This window comes from Schistocerca nitens, chromosome 10 (genome assembly GCF_023898315.1).
Source record: "Schistocerca nitens isolate TAMUIC-IGC-003100 chromosome 10, iqSchNite1.1, whole genome shotgun sequence".
Lineage (NCBI taxonomy): Eukaryota > Metazoa > Arthropoda > Insecta > Orthoptera > Acrididae > Schistocerca > Schistocerca nitens.
In genome coordinates, this window is record NC_064623.1 from 178,699,873 (window position 1) to 178,707,737 (window position 7,865).

The window sequence follows — 7,865 nt, forward strand, 5'->3', positions numbered from 1 at the left end:
GCATTGGCTACCTTAAGAGAGTCATAGTGCTTTCTGCCAGTTGCTCACACAAATACAAATTTTGAGATACTGTGGCCAGTCTGCCTGAAGCGATACGCCACTAGTTGTGTATCTTAAGAGAAACATCGTTACTCTTGCCAGCGGTTTCTTGACTTTGAAGATGTGATTATACTGGTGACTAGATATTGGCTACCCTAAGAGAGTCACAGTGTTTCCTGCCAGTTGCTCACCCAAATACACATTTTTTAGATACTGTTTCCAGTGTGCCTGAAGCGATACGCCACTAGTTGTGTATCTTAAGAGAAACATCGTTACTTTTGAAAGGGGTTTCTAGAAGTTGCTGATTTGATTCTGCTGGTGACGAAGCATTGGCTACCTCAAGAGAGTCATAGAGATTCCTGTCAGTTCTTCACCCAAATACACATTTTTTAGATATTCTTTCCAGTCTGCCTGATAGCTACGCCACTAGTTGTGTATCTTAAGAGTCATTGTAACTTTTGCCAGGGGTTTCTTGAAGTTGCTGATGTGATTATGCTGGTGACGAGGCATTGGCTACCCTATGAGTGTCATAGTGATTCCTGCTAGTTGCTCACCCAAATACACATTTTTTTGATACTTTGGCCAGTCTGCCTCAAGTGACACCCCACTAGCTGTGTATCTTATGAGAAGCTTCGTTACCTTTGCAAGCGGTTTCTTGAAGTTGGTGATGCGATTATGTTGGTGACGAGGCATTGACTACCTTAAGACAGTCATAGTGCTTTCTGCCAGTTGCTCACCCAAATACACATTTTGAGATACTGTGGCCAGTCTGCCTGAAGCGATACGCCACTAGTTGTGTATCTTAAGAGAAACATCGTTACTCTTGCCAGTGGTTTCTTGACTTTCAAGATGTGATTATACTGGTGACGAGATATTGGTTACCCTAAGAGAGTCACAGTGTTTCGTGCCAGTTGCTCACCCAAATACACATTTTTTAGATACTGTTTCCAGTGTGCCTGAAGCGATACGCCACTAGTTGAGTATCTTAAGAGAAACATCGTTACTTTTGCCAGGGGTTTATAGAAGTTGCTGATTTGATTCTGCTGGTGACGAGGCATTGGCTACCTCAAGAGAGTCATAGAGATTCCTGCCAGTTCTTCACCCAAATACACATTTTTTAGATACTCATTCCAGTCTGCCTGATAGCTACGCCACTAGTTGTGCATCTTAAGAGTCATTGTAACTTTTGCCAGGGGTTTCTTGAAGTTGCTGATGTGATTATGCTGGTGACGAGGCATTGGCTACCCTATGAGTGTCATAGTGATTCCTGCTAGTTGCTCACCCAAATACACATTATTTTGATACTTTGGCCAGTCTGCCTCAAGTGACACCCCACTAGCTGCGTATCTTATGAGAAGCTTCGTTACCTTTGCAAGCGGTTTCTTGAAGTTGGTGATGTGATTATGTTGGTGACGAGGCATTGGCTACCTTAAGAGAGTCATAGTGCTTTCTGCCAGTTGCTCACACAAATACAAATTTTGAGATACTGTGGCCAGTCTGCCTGAAGCGATACGCCACTAGTTGTGTATCTTAAGAGAAACATCGTTACTCTTGCCAGCGGTTTCTTGACTTTGAAGATGTGATTATACTGGTGACTAGATATTGGCTACCCTAAGAGAGTCACAGTGTTTCCTGCCAGTTGCTCACCCAAATACACATTTTTTAGATACTGTTTCCAGTGCGCCTGAAGCGATACGCCACTAGTTGTGTATCTTAAGAGAAACATCGTTACTTTTGAAAGGGGTTTCTAGAAGTTGCTGATTTGATTCTGCTGGTGACGAGGCATTGGCTACCGCATGAGAGTCATAGAGATTCCTGCCAGTTCTTCACCCAAATACACATTTTTTAGATACTCATTCCAGTCTGCCTGATAGCTACGCCACTAGTTGTGCATCTTAAGAGTCATTGTAACTTTTGCCAGGGGTTTCTTGAAGTTGCTGATGTGATTATGCTGGTGACGAGGCATTGGCTATCCTATGAGTGTCATAGTGATTCCTGCTAGTTGCTCACCCAAATACACATTTTTTTGATACTTTGGCCAGTCTGCCTCAAGTGACACCCCACTAGCTGTGTATCTTATGAGAAGCTTCGTTACCTTTGCAAGCGGTTTCTTGAAGTTGGTGATGTGATTATGTTGGTGACGAGGCATTGGCTACCTTAAGAGAGTCATAGTGCTTTCTGCCAGTTGCTCACACAAATACAAATTTTGAGATACTGTGGCCAGTCTGCCTGAAGCGATACGCCACTAGTTGTGTATCTTAAGAGAAACATCGTTACTCTTGCCAGCGGTTTCTTGACTTTGAAGATGTGATTATACTGGTGACTAGATATTGGCTACCCTAAGAGAGTCACAGTGTTTCCTGCCAGTTGCTCACCCAAATACACATTTTTTAGATACTGTTTCCAGTGTGCCTGAAGCGATACGCCACTAGTTGTGTATCTTAAGAGAAACATCGTTACTTTTGAAAGGGGTTTCTAGAAGTTGCTGATTTGATTCTGCTGGTGACGAAGCATTGGCTACCTCAAGAGAGTCATAGAGATTCCTGTCAGTTCTTCACCCAAATACACATTTTTTAGATATTCTTTCCAGTCTGCCTGATAGCTACGCCACTAGTTGTGTATCTTAAGAGTCATTGTAACTTTTGCCAGGGGTTTCTTGAAGTTGCTGATGTGATTATGCTGGTGACGAGGCATTGGCTACCCTATGAGTGTCATAGTGATTCCTGCTAGTTGCTCACCCAAATACACATTATTTTGATACTTTGGCCAGTCTGCCTCAAGTGACACCCCACTAGCTGCGTATCTTATGAGAAGCTTCGTTACCTTTGCAAGCGGTTTCTTGAAGTTGGTGATGTGATTATGTTGGTGACGAGGCATTGGCTACCTTAAGAGAGTCATAGTGCTTTCTGCCAGTTGCTCACACAAATACAAATTTTGAGATACTGTGGCCAGTCTGCCTGAAGCGATACGCCACTAGTTGTGTATCTTAAGAGAAACATCGTTACTCTTGCCAGCGGTTTCTTGACTTTGAAGATGTGATTATACTGGTGACTAGATATTGGCTACCCTAAGAGAGTCACAGTGTTTCCTGCCAGTTGCTCACCCAAATACACATTTTTTAGATACTGTTTCCAGTGCGCCTGAAGCGATACGCCACTAGTTGTGTATCTTAAGAGAAACATCGTTACTTTTGAAAGGGGTTTCTAGAAGTTGCTGATTTGATTCTGCTGGTGACGAGGCATTGGCTACCGCATGAGAGTCATAGAGATTCCTGCCAGTTCTTCACCCAAATACACATTTTTTAGATACTCATTCCAGTCTGCCTGATAGCTACGCCACTAGTTGTGCATCTTAAGAGTCATTGTAACTTTTGCCAGGGGTTTCTTGAAGTTGCTGATGTGATTATGCTGGTGACGAGGCATTGGCTATCCTATGAGTGTCATAGTGATTCCTGCTAGTTGCTCACCCAAATACACATTTTTTTGATACTTTGGCCAGTCTGCCTCAAGTGACACCCCACTAGCTGTGTATCTTATGAGAAGCTTCGTTACCTTTGCAAGCGGTTTCTTGAAGTTGGTGATGCGATTATGTTGGTGACGAGGCATTGACTACCTTAAGACAGTCATAGTGCTTTCTGCCAGTTGCTCACCCAAATACACATTTTGAGATACTGTGGCCAGTCTGCCTGAAGCGATACGCCACTAGTTGTGTATCTTAAGAGAAACATCGTTACTCTTGCCAGTGGTTTCTTGACTTTCAAGATGTGATTATACTGGTGACGAGATATTGGTTACCCTAAGAGAGTCACAGTGTTTCGTGCCAGTTGCTCACCCAAATACACATTTTTTAGATACTGTTTCCAGTGTGCCTGAAGCGATACGCCACTAGTTGAGTATCTTAAGAGAAACATCGTTACTTTTGCCAGGGGTTTATAGAAGTTGCTGATTTGATTCTGCTGGTGACGAGGCATTGGCTACCTCAAGAGAGTCATAGAGATTCCTGCCAGTTCTTCACCCAAATACACATTTTTTAGATACTCATTCCAGTCTGCCTGATAGCTACGCCACTAGTTGTGCATCTTAAGAGTCATTGTAACTTTTGCCAGGGGTTTCTTGAAGTTGCTGATGTGATTATGCTGGTGACGAGGCATTGGCTACCCTATGAGTGTCATAGTGATTCCTGCTAGTTGCTCACCCAAATACACATTATTTTGATACTTTGGCCAGTCTGCCTCAAGTGACACCCCACTAGCTGCGTATCTTATGAGAAGCTTCGTTACCTTTGCAAGCGGTTTCTTGAAGTTGGTGATGTGATTATGTTGGTGACGAGGCATTGGCTACCTTAAGAGAGTCATAGTGCTTTCTGCCAGTTGCTCACACAAATACAAATTTTGAGATACTGTGGCCAGTCTGCCTGAAGCGATACGCCACTAGTTGTGTATCTTAAGAGAAACATCGTTACTCTTGCCAGCGGTTTCTTGACTTTGAAGATGTGATTATACTGGTGACTAGATATTGGCTACCCTAAGAGAGTCACAGTGTTTCCTGCCAGTTGCTCACCCAAATACACATTTTTTAGATACTGTTTCCAGTGCGCCTGAAGCGATACGCCACTAGTTGTGTATCTTAAGAGAAACATCGTTACTTTTGAAAGGGGTTTCTAGAAGTTGCTGATTTGATTCTGCTGGTGACGAGGCATTGGCTACCGCATGAGAGTCATAGAGATTCCTGCCAGTTCTTCACCCAAATACACATTTTTTAGATACTCATTCCAGTCTGCCTGATAGCTACGCCACTAGTTGTGCATCTTAAGAGTCATTGTAACTTTTGCCAGGGGTTTCTTGAAGTTGCTGATGTGATTATGCTGGTGACGAGGCATTGGCTATCCTATGAGTGTCATAGTGATTCCTGCTAGTTGCTCACCCAAATACACATTTTTTTGATACTTTGGCCAGTCTGCCTCAAGTGACACCCCACTAGCTGTGTATCTTATGAGAAGCTTCGTTACCTTTGCAAGCGGTTTCTTGAAGTTGGTGATGCGATTATGTTGGTGACGAGGCATTGACTACCTTAAGACAGTCATAGTGCTTTCTGCCAGTTGCTCACCCAAATACACATTTTGAGATACTGTGGCCAGTCTGCCTGAAGCGATACGCCACTAGTTGTGTATCTTAAGAGAAACATCGTTACTCTTGCCAGTGGTTTCTTGACTTTCAAGATGTGATTATACTGGTGACGAGATATTGGTTACCCTAAGAGAGTCACAGTGTTTCGTGCCAGTTGCTCACCCAAATACACATTTTTTAGATACTGTTTCCAGTGTGCCTGAAGCGATACGCCACTAGTTGAGTATCTTAAGAGAAACATCGTTACTTTTGCCAGGGGTTTATAGAAGTTGCTGATTTGATTCTGCTGGTGACGAGGCATTGGCTACCTCAAGAGAGTCATAGAGATTCCTGCCAGTTCTTCACCCAAATACACATTTTTTAGATACTCATTCCAGTCTGCCTGATAGCTACGCCACTAGTTGTGCATCTTAAGAGTCATTGTAACTTTTGCCAGGGGTTTCTTGAAGTTGCTGATGTGATTATGCTGGTGACGAGGCATTGGCTACCCTATGAGTGTCATAGTGATTCCTGCTAGTTGCTCACCCAAATACACATTATTTTGATACTTTGGCCAGTCTGCCTCAAGTGACACCCCACTAGCTGCGTATCTTATGAGAAGCTTCGTTACCTTTGCAAGCGGTTTCTTGAAGTTGGTGATGTGATTATGTTGGTGACGAGGCATTGGCTACCTTAAGAGAGTCATAGTGCTTTCTGCCAGTTGCTCACACAAATACAAATTTTGAGATACTGTGGCCAGTCTGCCTGAAGCGATACGCCACTAGTTGTGTATCTTAAGAGAAACATCGTTACTCTTGCCAGCGGTTTCTTGACTTTGAAGATGTGATTATACTGGTGACTAGATATTGGCTACCCTAAGAGAGTCACAGTGTTTCCTGCCAGTTGCTCACCCAAATACACATTTTTTAGATACTGTTTCCAGTGCGCCTGAAGCGATACGCCACTAGTTGTGTATCTTAAGAGAAACATCGTTACTTTTGAAAGGGGTTTCTAGAAGTTGCTGATTTGATTCTGCTGGTGACGAGGCATTGGCTACCGCATGAGAGTCATAGAGATTCCTGCCAGTTCTTCACCCAAATACACATTTTTTAGATACTCATTCCAGTCTGCCTGATAGCTACGCCACTAGTTGTGCATCTTAAGAGTCATTGTAACTTTTGCCAGGGGTTTCTTGAAGTTGCTGATGTGATTATGCTGGTGACGAGGCATTGGCTATCCTATGAGTGTCATAGTGATTCCTGCTAGTTGCTCACCCAAATACACATTTTTTTGATACTTTGGCCAGTCTGCCTCAAGTGACACCCCACTAGCTGTGTATCTTATGAGAAGCTTCGTTACCTTTGCAAGCGGTTTCTTGAAGTTGGTGATGTGATTATGTTGGTGACGAGGCATTGGCTACCTTAAGAGAGTCATAGTGCTTTCTGCCAGTTGCTCACACAAATACAAATTTTGAGATACTGTGGCCAGTCTGCCTGAAGCGATACGCCACTAGTTGTGTATCTTAAGAGAAACATCGTTACTCTTGCCAGCGGTTTCTTGACTTTGAAGATGTGATTATACTGGTGACTAGATATTGGCTACCCTAAGAGAGTCACAGTGTTTCCTGCCAGTTGCTCACCCAAATACACATTTTTTAGATACTGTTTCCAGTGTGCCTGAAGCGATACGCCACTAGTTGTGTATCTTAAGAGAAACATCGTTACTTTTGAAAGGGGTTTCTAGAAGTTGCTGATTTGATTCTGCTGGTGACGAAGCATTGGCTACCTCAAGAGAGTCATAGAGATTCCTGTCAGTTCTTCACCCAAATACACATTTTTTAGATATTCTTTCCAGTCTGCCTGATAGCTACGCCACTAGTTGTGTATCTTAAGAGTCATTGTAACTTTTGCCAGGGGTTTCTTGAAGTTGCTGATGTGATTATGCTGGTGACGAGGCATTGGCTACCCTATGAGTGTCATAGTGATTCCTGCTAGTTGCTCACCCAAATACACATTATTTTGATACTTTGGCCAGTCTGCCTCAAGTGACACCCCACTAGCTGCGTATCTTATGAGAAGCTTCGTTACCTTTGCAAGCGGTTTCTTGAAGTTGGTGATGTGATTATGTTGGTGACGAGGCATTGGCTACCTTAAGAGAGTCATAGTGCTTTCTGCCAGTTGCTCACACAAATACAAATTTTGAGATACTGTGGCCAGTCTGCCTGAAGCGATACGCCACTAGTTGTGTATCTTAAGAGAAACATCGTTACTCTTGCCAGCGGTTTCTTGACTTTGAAGATGTGATTATACTGGTGACTAGATATTGGCTACCCTAAGAGAGTCACAGTGTTTCCTGCCAGTTGCTCACCCAAATACACATTTTTTAGATACTGTTTCCAGTGCGCCTGAAGCGATACGCCACTAGTTGTGTATCTTAAGAGAAACATCGTTACTTTTGAAAGGGGTTTCTAGAAGTTGCTGATTTGATTCTGCTGGTGACGAGGCATTGGCTACCGCATGAGAGTCATAGAGATTCCTGCCAGTTCTTCACCCAAATACACATTTTTTAGATACTCATTCCAGTCTGCCTGATAGCTACGCCACTAGTTGTGCATCTTAAGAGTCATTGTAACTTTTGCCAGGGGTTTCTTGAAGTTGCTGATGTGATTATGCTGGTGACGAGGCATTGGCTATCCTATGAGTGTCATAGTGATTCCTGCTAG